This window comes from Aquila chrysaetos, chromosome 6 (genome assembly GCF_900496995.4).
Source record: "Aquila chrysaetos chrysaetos chromosome 6, bAquChr1.4, whole genome shotgun sequence".
Lineage (NCBI taxonomy): Eukaryota > Metazoa > Chordata > Aves > Accipitriformes > Accipitridae > Aquila > Aquila chrysaetos.
Genome location: NC_044009.1, coordinates 40,709,405 through 40,725,048, shown reverse-complemented (window position 1 = coordinate 40,725,048; position 15,644 = coordinate 40,709,405). Strand labels below are relative to the sequence as shown.

General features: G+C 46.0%; 1 protein-coding gene across 5 annotated transcripts in view; it reads left to right on the top strand.

Annotated features, from left to right (window-relative positions):
• LOC115342854 overlaps nucleotides 1-15,644 on the top strand; it is a 47,913-nt gene that overhangs the window by 3,653 nt on the left and 28,616 nt on the right. Inside the window, exon 2 of one of the 5 annotated variants that reach the window (XM_041124209.1) lies at nucleotides 9,328-9,417. The exons of 3 other annotated variants lie outside the window; for them this stretch is intronic. The gene's annotated coding sequence lies outside the window, so the exon portion shown is untranslated. Of the gene's footprint in view, nucleotides 1-3,449; nucleotides 3,542-9,327; nucleotides 9,418-15,644 lie in introns of all 5 variants that reach the window. One more of the 5 variants, XM_030018013.2, reaches the window with a different exon arrangement.

Here is a 15,644-nt window from a genome sequence, read left to right as displayed (position 1 = left end):
GGAGCCCTAACAGCTGGTTCCTGGCAGCCATTATCACCTTCCAGCAGAGGAATAGCTTTAGCTCTGAGTCTTTGGGAGGACAGACAGGGCTGGCAGGATCAGTCATATTAGGAAAAATAATGAAGGAGCAGAAAACAGGTGCATGGGCACAGGGAGGGAAGGTAGACTGAGAACATCCGTGATAGTGAGGGGAAAATGAAGCGACAGGTGGAAGGCACTGCAAATCCCTAGACTTTGTAGGAGTCGCAGATGAGGTAGGACATGGAAGGAGGCAGAGAGCTCTGTGGCTTGTAGGAACAGGGCGAGGGATCTCCTCTGCTGCCAGGGATGGATTGTGTTACTGTTGCCAGTCCACTGCCCAAGCTTCAGAGCTGTTCAGCCAGCCCTGAGCCACTGCAGAGTGCCATGCAGCATTTGTTATTTTCAAAACACCCTGCTGTAAGTTACAGCATCAAAGGGTGAGTAGCTCCGGGAACTGCACAGGACTCCTGGGGTCAGTAGCCTTGTCCACAGTGCCATCCCTGCGCAGGGAGGGCCCTGGGAAAACCTGTGTCACCACAGCAGACACCGCATCAGTTATATGAGGAACAGCGATTTGCTGCTCAAGGACAGCAAGGACAATGGAAAGTCTGTGATTTCAGGAATTAGTTATGGAAAGCTGGGACCCGCAGGCTGAGGTAATAAGAATAGCAGGAGAATTAGGCAATTCCCATATTCATGAGATGATAGACTGCAGTTCTTTTGCCAAGGCTGTATTAAATACACTGAGGGGCAGAGGAGTTTTCTGGCTTTGCGAACAGCTGCTTCAAGGTGAAGCAGAAGGGGAAAAAAGAAAAAAATCTCCACTGTCTGCTGATATTCATTTTGCCATGTAACAGCTCAGGCCCTGGAACAACTCAGGGCCTTCTGCAGACCTTTTGGAACCTGGGTTTGAGACAGTCCCCTCACCTTCTAGAAATAACCTGATTGGGAATTTAACAGTACCTGTCCTAAAGACATCTTTTCAGGAAGGAGCTAAAGGAACTAAAGCTTTTGAAATCCTTCTCCATCTCCTGTCCTAGACAGGAAGTCAAGGAGCAGCAGTAAATTTTTTCTTATAAAGAAAAAACATGGCTTTGTTTTTTTAGCTATAGAGAGTGTCTACGCCCATGCCTTCTCTGCTGCTGAAATGCTTAAAGATACATGTAAGCAAAAATCCATTTTTCCTTTGGAATATGAAGCTTCAGCAGATGCTAGTGGGAGTTTACAGGCTTGGTTCTTTGTCAGTGCTTGCAGAAGCAGCCAGACACTGCACTAGCTGTGGATCCAGTGCTAGAGCTGCTCCAGTCAGACACTGTGCAGCCCATCTTGTGGCTTCCCTGGCGTCTGGGAGCAGTGCCGGCAGTGTCCTGTCAAAACTCATTTGTTTGCAACACAGCAATCTGACTGTTTCTGCAGGCATGTTTAGGAAGCCAGTTAGCGACTGAAAGATGACAGTGGCTTTGACCACAAGTGAGTGATTCACAAGACTTGGAGTTCACACAGCTGAACTCTTCATGCAAGGTTCTTCCCCCAGGAAGAAGGCAATTAAAGACCCTCAGACACTGAGGCGAGACAGGTCCATTCAGACCTCGCACAGAAGTGATGCACATTAGTTTCTAGTGTCACAGCCAGTCAGAGCTGCTGTGACAGATTTATCTGCTGGCATTGTAGCTTGTCTCAAGGACAACTCACCTACCATTCTCTCTAATCAAGTCTTTGCTCACCTTAAGGACCTTTGCATCTCAGGCACCTTGGTCGATAAACCCACCCTGCGGAGAGTTCTAGAGGCAAAGCAGTGGTTCAAAGTTTGACTGGAGCAGAATTAGCACCAGCCATGGCTGGTACTGGATTGAAGCTGAGCCCTCTGGACTAACAGGACATCAGTGCCTGGGGATATCCATCAGCTCTGTGCTGAAGTACTCCTGTCACTCATGGTGGTGTGACATGTGGCTGACCCTTCCAGCCTGCTTCTAGGAGTAGACAGAAGCAACCCATTTCAAGAGGAGGTCCCTCTTGAAAGACCACGTTCAAGAAAGTACCTTTCAAGAGCTAGGGAGGTAAATGCTTCTCATAAAAGATCAATACAGTTTCACTGCTAATCTGTGCTGTGGTAGTTTAACCTGGAAAAACCTCAGGCCTGAAATGAGACCTCTCAATTACAAGATCTGAGAACACTCCCTCAGGAGTTCTGGTTTGCGGTACTTAACTGTTTTGCACTGATGTGCCCCATTTTTTACCACAGCTGTTGCAACAGCTCTGTTCTCTGTGGACAATCAGGGTTCAGGTTTCCACAACACAGGATAACCTGTCTGCGAGCCCCAATGCAGCAGCCCTCTTCCTAGTTTAAGGGCCAGACATGGTTTTGGAAGTTGGTGCTTTATGCTTGCAGAAGCCATACTTGCAGTGGGGAGACTTCACAAGTCAGTCGTTCAGCTTCTCTGAAAGCTCAGTATCATTGAGAACAAACATCAGCCAAAGTCACAGGAGAAAAAAGTAGGAAATCTGTTTTTGAAAGAGGAAGGAGAAGGCCATGGAAGCCTTCCTTACTGATAAGCAGCCCCTGAGCTGATCAGCATTTTAAGATTAAGGTGCATAGCTTGCTTGTTTGATCTACCACTTGAGTCTTAGGACACCTTCCAGCAGGTATGGGAAGAGCTGACATCCCATTCCTGGCTCTGAGAATCAGGTCTGCTAATACAAAAGTGCCTTCACAGCCAGTCGTGTCTTTCAGGGAGGATCCTCTGCCCTTTATTTCGGGTTCTGTCCTACCTGGTTGCCATACAGCGACATCCCCAAGGGACGCAGTCATTGCTCATGTACACAGTGCTGCATTATTTCTGGTCACATGCAAACAGTAGAGCAATAACTTTGCAATACTTTTTATTCTGGCTCTCAGTACACTCCTCAGGCTTTTCTTCATTTCAGCAGTAGCATGAAGTAAATCCATAAAACAGAGCTAGCCCAGCCCAGAAGCAACTGCAGGCACTAGCATAGCCCACAGCCATGTCAGCCATCCCCTCCATGCTTATGACAGTGCATAGCTTGGATTTTTTTGTACAGGATGGCTTTTGTGACAGGACAGGCTTTTTGGCCTGTCCAGAGGGATGAGAGTCAGCAACTTTATTTCCTCTTTGCATTAGAAGCCATGCTTTTACCTGTATCTCACCTCATATAAAGACTGTGTCAAAACGCAAAGACTTACTCCTTTTTGAGTAAAGTCATATTCAGGACAAAACTCCAGTTATGCCTCAAACTAATGCTACCATAAAGAGTAATCCCTTTGAGAGTGTCTAAATGGTATACAAATCAACTCAAGTTGTTGTAATAAGAAAGGCAGATGATCTATATATGCTAAGTAGTACCTCATTAAAAATAATGTTCCTAGCCCACCAGAAAGAGAAAAATTTAGGTATACTTTCCCTTCTTAGGATCTGTGGAAGAAACACTTCCCCTTACCTGGTCATGCCTTTTGCTTTCCTCCCAGAACAAGACCCAGCCTTTCCTTCCCACAATAGCCAAGGTGAGTGCACCTGCTTGCATGACACAGCAAAAGCTCATGCTGCTCATTTTCAGTGAGCTAGCTAAAAAGGTGTCCTAGCAGAGAAGTCCTGGCTTTCTGGACTGGGAGAGATGGTCTGCTATTTTCAGATGGAAATTAGAGAAATGAGGGAGGTTGGCCCCTAGATAGGTACTCATTTAAGGGGCAGATTTCCAGAGGGTCTCTGCAGTTCCTGCTGAATTGTTTTGAAAGGTGCAAGCACTTACTTTTGGTGAAATGATGTAGCATGTTCTGTGATAATATGGCTATGAATATTGGCGCTGAACACTTTTAAGAATGAGGCTTTTGTGCTGTTCATTGGTGGATCTGAACATGGTTACAGAGGTGGGTATGTGTTAGTAGAGTGACTGAACTTTTGAAAGGCATACTGAGGCAAAGCTAGGTCAAGTGAGATGTTCACCTTTCCAGACAGTGAACAAGAGCATGGTATTTCTGGAAATACAACTCTCAGTCCATGGTTACACCTGCAGGACCATACTACCTGAATTTGTAAAATAGCATTAACAATCCACTTTGGATTATTGCTGTAGATGATCATAATTATTGCATAGTAAATGTGTCCATGTGTAAAAGTCCTCAGCAGTAATGTATATGTGCAGACTGGAGTTTGCCACACATGGTACTTAGCAGCTGCCTAATCCTGCTGATGTCAGCATAGCTTCCATAGGTGGAAGCCATGCACAGGGTGTGGTAACAGGAGATAAGAGGTTCATAAACTTGAAGGCTGGACAAGAATCCTGAGATCTAATGGTTTGCTAGACATGGATATAGGCCTTCCCCAAACTGCTTGCTTCTGTCCAGTGCCTCTCTCCTTTAATAGTTGTTTCCAACCCCTGAGCCTTGTGAACCAAACTTTGGCATTCACATCACCAGTCCTGCTGGCTGCCAGCAACTGGTATCACTGTGTGGTGGCTGCGCTCTCACCTTGTGCTGCAGTGCTGATTAGTTGGACACAGTGCTGTGTGCGGTGATGAAGGATGTGCTTTCTGTGCATCACAAAATCTCCTTCCACTCGATGGCAATCAGCTGCTGGACCGAGCCGAGACAGAGCCATGTGGGGCAGTGGGGCCTCACAGAGGGGCAGGGTACCAAGGTGTGGGCGGCAGATGCTGCTTCAAGTTGAATCCCTGCTTCATAGCGCAGCTTCAGCTCGTAATTCATGCAGCGCAGGACCAAAGCTGTAATAGGAATGCAAGTGGCTACGGCCTCCTTCAGCTTGTTCTTCAGGGACATGGTAGGGCCAAAGGACAAGGAGTTTATAGGAAAGAAGAGAAAGATGGGTTGAGAGCCTCATCAAGCAACAGGATAGCAGAGGGTGCTTTGTGGTAAAGAAAGGAATTTCTGTAGCAAGGAAGAGAGGGTATAGCAGGGGTGGCTGTGCTGAGAAGTGGGGAGGAGAAGGGAGCTCAGAGGAAGCAGGGCAAGGCAGTGGAGCGGGGAAGAGGCAGCACAGGGGTGTTAGCCAGGGCTGATGAATGGCAGTTGTGTATTGGCTTGGGAAGGCCTTGTAATCAGAGCAGTAGCCCCACGTACAAATGCCTGGAGCTTTTGAGGTTCAGCCCCATCAAGCACCAAAGCAGCAGACGGGCAGCATGACTCCAGGTGAGAAAGAGCAAGAAGCAGAATGCCTGGCTCCTAAATAGGTTCCCCTCTTACCCTGCCCTATCCTCTCTGCCCATTTTGCCATTCCTGCTGCTGTTTGAAACACACGGCATCTGGAAAAAGCAGTGCCCTTGTATGCTGCCTCTGGCTTCAGGAGAGTTCTTCCAGCGTTGAATTTGGCCCATGGATTTTAATTACTCTCCACTGTGATAGTAATGAGAGCCAGTGGAATTGTACTGATTTTATTTCCTTTTAATTTGTTATGATGCTCTGGATGCAGATTAACTTTCCCAGCTCAATACATATTATTGATTCATCCTGCCTCATGATGTGGTAAATGGCTTGAAGAGATGGCCGATTTCACTGCAGCTTCCCTTGGTAGCTCTGTACCCCATGCAGTGTCCTCCTTGCTCTGGCAGTAGCCAAGATCAGGTACCTTTTCTTGCATCTGATCAGGTTATTTACATCCATGTAACTGAGGATAAACTCAAGCCTATGGTACTGCTTTTTCATATGCAATAGTCCAGGTCTCCCAGCTTCCTTTCTGTTCAATGTACTGAGTGTGAGGACTGGTTTGTGGTCATTTGATGGAGATGGACCTGCTTCTAGGCCCAGCACACAGGGGTAGCCCTCACTGAGGGGTATTGTCCTGCAAGGAGGGAGGAGACCTGCAGACAGAGGTGTCTTCTGGAAGTGCTCCTGCAAGCACACGCCTGTCCAGGAAGCCCCTTCCAAGGCACTGGCCAGCCTCTTGCCCCTGTCCCCATGTGCCGAGCTTGGCTGATGGGCAAATGGTAGACTGCACCACTGCCCAGTTGTCCATGGGGTCGTGGAGCAGCAGGGAGACTCTTAGCCTCAGGGCCTCCCTCTCAGTGAGGGAACCTGACAGCAAAGCTTGTGGTGTGAGACTACACCCTACTGAGGGATCCTCCCCTATTTTCTTTAGTGAAAGGCCCTGCACTCCTTGATGCAGAGTAATTCATGTCTTTTTTCCTCTGTTTTTACATCATTGAAGCTGTAATGGGGGTGGGGGACAGAGCCTGAGTTCTCTCAATACAAAGCCCAACCAGAGGTTGAGATACGGAGTCTGACAATGTCTTGCTGGTTGTAACAGGCGTGACTATAAGATAACCTGCAGCCACATTAGCAGGAATTTGATCCACAGGCTCAGAGGCACCCCAGTGGAGTCAGGCTGGGTGCATCAGTATATTGGTGCAAGTGCACAGCCAGCCCTAGTCTGGAAGCACACGCTGGCTCTGAACCACACAGCTTGCGGCTGGTGGCTTGCTGGGCCTGGCTGCAAACCTGGTGCTCCACCTCATCGAATTAGCTCACAGGGCAGCGCGGTGCTCAGAAGCAGTGGGGGTGTTTTCTGTCCCCCATGGTGTTCCTATCCTATGTCATCTTGGATAGCAAAGAGCCAAAGGAGAAAGGGAGGAGAAAGGCAGAAGTTGGACTCAGCAGCCCTGCATGCCTCCACATGCCAGCCCCTTGGCACAGACTGCAGCAGGAAGCCCAGTGTGCCAGGACCCATCCTAGAAAGCTGCCTCGCCCTCAGCCATACTCATAACCTCCCAGCTCAAAACACTGCTTTGTGATAACTGATCCTCTGGCTCCCTGTGTAGTTACAGCATGAGACTAGTGTGTCCCTTAGCAAGTCCAGAGGGACACTGACTGCATTGCATGAGTGATGCAAGTGTCACATCATCAGAGGCCATCGAGTATCCAAGTGCAGTCAGTGCACTGCGGATGAGTAGCCCTGCAGCTCAGTGATTATGATCTGGTTGCTGATGATGGTTATGGGTGCCTTGGAGGCATTCCCTGGAGCAGAAACTGAACTCAGGCCAGAGTAGCTTTGCCTCAACTCAGAGTCCAAACAGTCACTTCAGATGTAAAACGTTACTTTTTCCTCTTGGAAAAAAATCCATCAGCTCTGTGGACAATTCTTATGCATGGCAACATAGGTACTGACCATGCAGAACTGGGCAAGCCAAGATAAAGGAGATGAGAGGTAAATATCAGTTTGTCTTGTCACACAGCTGACTTTAGGACTTAGAAGCCTATATCCAATTAAAGCAGCCAAGCAATTAACATCAAAACAGTTGAGCCTGGTCTTCATCTAGTGCATGTTAACATGGCTGCTGTAGCTGCAAAGAAGCCTCAAATTTATCTGAGTGGGTTTGCCCCACCCCCCTTATCTCCATCTCACAGAAGTTTTGTTTCCAAACCTTGCTGTGTGTGACTTGTCCATAGCATCATGGTGGCAGGAGTCTTCTGTCCATCTCTTGTGTTCCTTCACCTCCAAAGCTTTCCTGTGCAGCTACCTGCCAACATCCTGCTCGTGCTGGCCCCTGAACAGTGAGGAACTGCTGTCACCAGCTTCCTGAGAGATACTGGGGAACAGATTGGAAAAATGCTTTTGGAAGATTAGAAAATAGCACTAGGCAGAAAAACTGAGGTAAATTGGGGCACAGTGAAAAGTCAGATACTGGGGATTATATCCCAAATGTCATCATCCTAGGGAGTTTGGGGCAGAATCCTGCAGAGCCTCAGCCACAGACACCCATCATGCCTTAGCCCAGTGGTGTCACAGCGTCCTTGTACCTGGCAGCATTTCCCCAGGCTACTTGGCATTCATTTAGGAGGAGCAAAAGCTTTGGGGAACTAGTGAGTCACCAGAGAAGGTGCTTATGCTGCCTTAGGCAAAGCAGTACAAATACACACTTTCGGCTTAGTTCCACCATATCCTTAGAGAAAATTAAAAAAAGCATTTAACTTTTTTTTTTTTTTTTCTGCTTAGACTAAGCCAAGTTTAACACTTAGCTGGGCTTACCCGTCAGTGCCACTGAGTTTCCTTCAGCACACCGCCACTGAGGGCAGAACTGGGAGAACCAGGAGAAGGGCATTTCTGTTCCCTCACTGCAGCACTCCAGGGAAACAAATGTGTGTCTTCAAGCAACTTTCAGACCAGCCATACCAGTGTCCCCAAAGTCCTAGCCAGCTCAGTTACATCCATTTTCTATCTTTCAGGTTAAACCCCCCCCCAACAAACAAACTTAACAGAACCATCTAAATTGTGCTACTCTTGATTTACACCAAAGTTTGCCTTCCTTTCTGCCTGGAGTAAGAACTAGGCTGCTTTGTGCCCTTCTCTAACTTTTTTTCCACTGGGAAAGTGGAAACCAGGTGAATGTTTGAACATTCTCCAGCCTCGACCCTTCCCCAAAATGGTTTGCATTGAAATGGACTTTTAATATCTTCCTGAAAAAAATGGGATTGTATTGGAACTGGTAAAACTCTTGCTTCCCTACTTCTCTTACAGTCCCTACCTCACAGAATCACTTGGAAGGAAACAGCATCTCCTCTAGGATTTCTTTGGGGTTTTGTGGTGGTTTTTTTGTGGTGTGGTGTTTTGTTTTGTTTTTTAGTAATGAAATCCTTTACTCTCACCTCCCAGCTGGAATTCCCTGAAGCCGTCTCACATAAGCATATCTCAGGGATGATGCCTTGCTTAGAGAAAATGCTGTAAATACCACCTGATTCCTGAAGGAACAAAGCAAAGGAAGCCACATAGCAACTGCTGTTGTCTGGCAAGTCAGCGGGGCACCGTGCCTCCTAAACCAGCTCCCAGAGTGACTGTGCATCATCACTAGTCAGGTGCCCTTTCCAGAAGATAACAGATGACTGTTTCAAAAAAAAAAAAAAAAAAAAAAAAAGAGGGCAAAAGAGAGAGAAAGAAAGAAAAGGAGAAGAAAACAATGGTGAAAGGCCAAAAGCAGCTGCAAAGACACAACCACACACACAGTTACACCGGTGGTGTGTAAAGAGAGGCATATATGCTTCATGGACTGGTCCTTTGATACCACAGTGCTGTCCTTGCCCACGTACCTGCATTTCCTTACAGCTTGAGAGGGGAAGGCACCTGTGTCTTTCGAGGTAGCTACAGCTATGCCAGCTTGTGCTCAGACAGTGGCTTGGAGCTGTTACACTTGAACACAGGTCCTAGAGTTCAGTTAGTTCCATATAATTACACTTCAGTTTTAGGAAACCTTACCTGACTTTCCTTGGTGCTCAAAGACTGCAAGGAGAGGAAGGGTCTAGTTCTCACAGATGCTGGAAGGTAGTTCTATTATCTCCTTTTATAGATATCAGAGCTGAAATACAGGAATTGGAGTGTCTTTTCTGGGAGGACGCCAGGAGGTCAGGGACCAGACATCAGTCTCGCATGTTACCAGGTTACAACCTGTTCACAGCATCTCCCACTCTGCAGCTGTGAGAGTTGCAATGTTTGCTTCATTCATACACTTAAGGGTGAGAAGTCACAATGTCAGTTTGTGGCTTCTCCAGATGATCTTAACCTGTGTCCACAAAAAGCTCAGGAACGTAAATCAATGTCCTGTGACCTCCCGCAGAGAGGGTATTAACAGTCAGCAAGAGGAAAAAGTGCTGCCTTCATTTCAAGGCAAGGGGAGTTGGCTTTAATTTTTAAAACACTTTCACAAGTTATTGATGAAGCAGTATTTTTGGAGAGGAGAGGAAACTGGCAGTCTCCTGGGGGCTGGGTCAAATGTCTCATGATGCCAATTGCCTACATCAGAGTACTTCTACCAAAATACTTCAGACACTGAGGCCTGGCCAAAATCATCTGCTCTGGCTGAAGCGGGAATGGCATCTGGAAATAAAATCTGACTTGAGGCAATCAACAAGGCATCAGGATCTCTCCCTATTCATCAGGGTCTGGAGTCAAAGGCTGTCTTGTCCAACTGTCTTAATATGATCCAGAGCTGCTGTACCATCAGGGCATCACAAATTCCTAGGTGTCCGGTGGGGGAGAAAGACAGGCAATGCAATCAGAGCTGGAGCTGAGAACAGTACCATCACTGGACACAGTGCTGGCCTGTGGGGCCAGTACTCATCATCACCAGTTGGAAGGAAAGTCATGGCCTTCAGGGAGGGTCTTTAGCTGTGGCTAGTGGAGAGTTTTGTGATTGCATTAGGAGACCCCATAGCAGCAGCTGGGAGGCAGGAGGGTGTTAATTGCATTATCTGTTTTTCCTCTTTATTAACTACAATTCTGCTGACCTCTGCAGAAGGAGGACATACAGGAAGAGGAATATCAGCCATCTAATTACAGTGCCTGATTTTGCTGCTGCTTTTACACATTTATCAAAGGTTTCACCATTGACTTCAGCAGAGTTGAAAAAGAGCCCTTGTTTCATCAAGTGGCACCAGATTAAGTTAGCGGGATTCTGTTCCAGGCCTTCTGACATGCTTCCAAAATCCAGCCCTGATGCTGCCCAGGCTGTGGGTAATTTGATTCTGTTGGCGCTGATGAAAGTCCTGAGCAGCAGCAGCAGAGATTGCACCTTAAGATCTGCATATGCAGATGGTAGTGCCTACTTCTTTGCATGTCCGGCTGATTTATTTTCATATGTAATGATCAGAAAAGCAAGCCAACACTCTCAGACATCCCTAGCTTATGGTAAATATTGAAATCTAAACTTGATTTCAGTAAGAATAGTGAAAAGTGGAGCCATTATATTCTGCAGAAGTTGATGGCTGAGGCAGAATTCTTTGTGCCCTGTCAAAATTGATGATGTTAGCCAGCTGGCTTCCATCTGAGAGACCTCGTCGATTTTCGCAGATGGCAGCTGGATGACCTCAGCGGCAGGAATCAAGGCCTCCCACTTCCCATGGAGAAAGCCCTTCAATCTTTAACTAGCCAATCTTTGACTTCATTTTATTTAAAGATTTTAGGCACTGTGCAGTGCTAAAGAGGATCTTGCTGAGCTCCTGTTACCTCAGCAGCAGCTGATATGTAATGAATTATTCAAGACTAGCCAGTTCCTTCATTAATTTTAATAAATCAAGTTTTCCACCATGTTCTAGGCAGTGCTGCCAGCTGGTATATGATGAGGTAAGCCCATTATTTCCTGGGGCCTTTTTCATTTGGTCCAGGTTTACATACCTGAGGGCCTTTACAGTTAACAAGAGATTAGTAGCAGACAGTGCTAATTTGGGGTAGATCTACAGTGAGCAGAAAAGGCAACAGAACTCCCCCATCTCTCAGGAGGTGGCAAAGCCCTGTCTTTACACAGGGAAGATGGCTTTGGATGTACAGAAACAGACTCAGCTGCTACACGCTGACCTCCAGGGCAGAGTATAACCCTTCAGACAGATGGCCTGGAGGCCACAGCAGCTGAGAGAGGCACTTCCCATCTTTCACACAGGCTCTCTCATGAAATTGTTCCTAGGTCTCTAGTATTTCTCCAGAGCAGGCAGATTGTGGTGTTTATGAACCAGTCCCGTTTAGTAAGTGTCTACGTGGATCGATCTTATATGTAACACATGCATGCATTGCCATGCACAACTGTTAATACATATGCAAGCAGCATCTCTCAGAACACTGTGTACATTCTGTCCAGGCTGCTGATAAACTTCACAGTGCAATAGCTGCCACAGCAAATGCAACATTGATCTGGTGACTCTTGTAACCTGTCTTTCCCTCAGCTTCTGCTCAAACTCAACAACAGAAAATACTTTCTGACACTGAAGCACTATTAGCACTTTCTGTACATCTCTTCAATAGGCAGGAACACACTTGTCTGTTCGTTTGCTATTAACCTCAAAATTGTTCAGTCTGTTCTTTGCTTCTGCTCTCCTGGCCAAGTAAGAACCAATCTCATAATGGAGTCAAAGGCAAAAAGATGCTCTATGTTGCTTATAGAATTTACTTTTACCATATTGTGCTGTGTTGCATAAAGAAGTCAGATTGACCTATTTCCTCCTTTCTTTCCTCCTCTGTAAACTGCAGGTTACTCAGGCCAGGGGATTTTTCCAACCCAGGTCTCGTAGAGGGTGTAGTACTTATGGCCCTTATCCTTCCTGTACACAGGACATGCAGTTTTTACTGGAGAGAAGCAGAGCATTCAGCCCAAACCCATTTCTACTGTGGCTGCATCCAGCCCTGACTATTCCTATCTTCAGAGAGCTTAAATTGTCATGAGGGCATGATCAGATATAGCATAGCTGCACTTTACAGCACGTGCAAGGAAGGCAGAAATCTCTGTAGCTGCTTTCTTATGTATTTTAGGAGAGGGAAGATGAACCACTGAGGGGAAGAGAAGCTGGACACCAGCAATGCTGAGCATGAATTGTTTACAGCTGTGGTGATAAATTCAGTGCGTGGGTTAGCCCATGAGTATCCAACCTGCCAGCATCGATGTGGTGCATACTCTCGTGAAGGTGCTACTGGTAAGGCATCCCAAGTACAGCAGCTTATCCACAGATCTGGCACCAAAGCTCAGTTTGGTTGATAGATGAAAGACAGACCTTGCTAAAGGAAGGTCAGAGTTATGGGGGATTTAATGATTTGATCTTTGGGGGTGGAACATGAAAGAATAGCACTTAATTGTGAGAAATAAAGAGCGTGGCTCCTCACAGTGTATTGAATAGCAGTATCCATATATCTGTGTTTCAAGAAGCAGGAGGGACATGCGCAGATCCCTGCAACCATTGCACCTGTTGGGTCTGCTAGTCTGCCTTACACAGACATAGGGCTGTTTCCTGTGCCCGAGCCATTCCTACTAATCATCACAGCCCCCAGAAAAGTGTTCTAGAGGTTAAATGTCTTCACTATGAAATCATGCACCTTTCTGTAGTCTGCTTTAGTTTAACTTCTGTTCCCAACCAACAGGAATGTGCTGCTCTTATGAAATATATTTTCCAAACTGACCTAAATCTAAGGCCACTCTTATCTCATGTTTTGGTATTCAAAGAAAAAATGATATGAATCGTCTCAGATTAATGTTGCAGAGCTCCCAAGACAGTTATTGCTGAGCAGCTGACAGAGGTAGCTTTCTACTTACTCTACATTCATGGCACTGCTACTGACTGTAGTTCCACTTCATTTTTAGAATGACACTATGCTGTTTTCAGGACCCAATGTATTTCAGCTCCTTCATGCCATCATTAATCCTGAAGGTCTTTAATTCTCCCGGTGTCTTTTTTCCCTTATCAGTTTTATGCAATTCTTAGCTTGTCATTTTTATTTACTACTTTCTATTTTCCCAGTGTTTATACACATAACACGCTTGCTTTCACTTTCCCAGTAAACAAGAATCCTATTTTTTTCCAAACCAATGTATTTACTTTCCTCAGCCACAAGATTGTGGCTATTTGAACATTTAGCAAAAAAATAGGCTCCCAATTATCATTTGTATTTTTCTACTCAAATTTCCTTTATTACCTGGCTCACGGTTGTTTTCAGCTCTCTGAAACTGACATTTTTAGAGTTGTAATGATGGATAATTGGTTTGCACTGGGCTCTGTTTGCACACAGCAAATATAACTGTGTAGTGATCATTGGTAACTAAGCAACCAGTTATGTTTTTAATTCTGTGATCAATTCCTTGCTATCTGTCAAGATTAAGTCTAACACAGTGTGTGCTCACAAGGGATACAACAATTTTTGGAATTAAGAACCCATCATCTATAAGATTGGGAGTAATAGCAGCCTGAGGCCCCTGATTTACCACTCTGACTGCAGTCTCTTACAGGCATGTAGCCTTTTTCTCTTTCAGTGGATGTGAATGTTTAACAGTCTTGTAGTCTTGATGGTTAACGTAAGCATTATCCAGAAGTAGTTAATTGGCTGCCACATTTTTTTCTGTGATTTAGGCAGTGACAGCAACCACATTTTTACCCTTTATCTGTTAAAGCAAATCATTAACATTCAAAGGCTCTCATTTGGGTGGTTTGCCATTCAGAAGTCAGAAGGCCACTTGTGACAGGCTTGAGTTGCTTTGCTCCTACATCCTGAAAGGTCTCCAGGCAGTGGTTTCTGCATGGGACATTTGAAAACTCTTGATTTTCTACTCTCTTGTTCCATGTGAACATTTCTTTCTTCTGTTTAACCTGGGGAAGTAATACTCACCAAACTCAAGAGCTCAGAAAACCCCTTGTTAGGGAGCAAGTAAGGATGGACGTCTCTGGAAAGGGAGGTGTGGTGGAAGCCAGGCAGCAGGGCAGGTTGAGACAGCCCTCTTGGACAAGGCATACAGTCCCACTGCATCCAAATGGGAAGACCAGAGTGGGCCCCATGACTATATCTTGGTTCAGCCAACAGTCCAACAAGCCCCAGAGAAGGCCATAGTCCCAGCACAGCTCTGATGTCACCCAAGAAGTCAAGCTGGTGAGACCAGAATCGGTATACATGCAGCCTAGCTCAGGCAAGGACCAGGGTAAGGACTTCAATGCAGCTCCCAGGCCAGTGGGTGGCAGGAGCAAGGGTGGAGGTTCCAGATGAGGCTGGTCAAGGTAATGAGAAGCTGTTGTACTACAGGCTCTGATACTCCTTAACGTAGGCCTGGATCTGCTCTGCTACCCACCTTCTGTTCCAGAGGGCAAATTGCTAGTAGACACCTCATATAAAAGAAATCCATTTTAGCTTCATGCAAAAAAGAAAACACAGCCCATCTGGAGCAGGTCGTAACAACTGTTCCATCACTGTCCATCTGCAATGAATGTTATATGGTGCTTAGAAAAAAATCTTTACAAGCTCCATCTCCAGGCTCTCTTTGCAACTAGCCTTTCTTGCTGTTGCTGCTTGCTGAAAGGAGCCATATGGATTTTGTACTGAATGTTGCATAAATGCTAATATGTTAAGTATATTTAAAGGTGGCATAAGGGCAATGGTGAATCGAGATGAGTGGTTTTTTTGGTTCAGATTACACAGGCAAGTTCAGTGAAGCCAGATGCTGCAGTGGGTTAGTCAGGAAGCTTCATTCACCTGGAGTCCCAGGTTCAGATCTTGATTGGGGTTATTTCAGCACTTGGCTGTGCTGGCTGACTTGGTCAGCAGTACTGATGTTTGCCAGCAGATGTAGAAAATCCGGAAGACTTCAGCTGTTGAAATAAAACCCCACAACATTTAGCCTGATCTGGGTGATATTGTAGACCAGTCAGACAGAGATCACTGCCCTTTGGAGTACTATAGGTACAAAGGTACACGTTAAGAGTTATTTGTTCACTTTAGAAAAGTCACATTGTAGTCTAGTAGCTGACAGAACAGTCTGCTATAGCTAGTAGATGAAGGAAATTATTTTACTTTTGAATCCTCGCTGATCACCAGAAAGTCGTGGGATATGTAGGAGTCTGTGGGCTTCAGTGCCCTCTCTGTCAGGGAGGGTGATGTGATTCACACTGGTGCAGTGCGTCACAGCTGCTGTTGTGCCTGCTACGGTCAGGAAGCGGGAGCATTCTCTGTGCTCAGGCAACAGGTATTTGAGCTGGATCTGAAAGCTCTGGACTGAGTCCCATCTGGCATCAGGCAAGCTGATGTCTTCACAGTAACTGGCTGTATTAAGAAATCTCCTACGAAATGGACTTTACTCTTTTCTACTTTTCAGTGTTTGGGGAATTTACTCATAGAGCCTCAAGCAAAAAAAAAAAAATCCAAGTT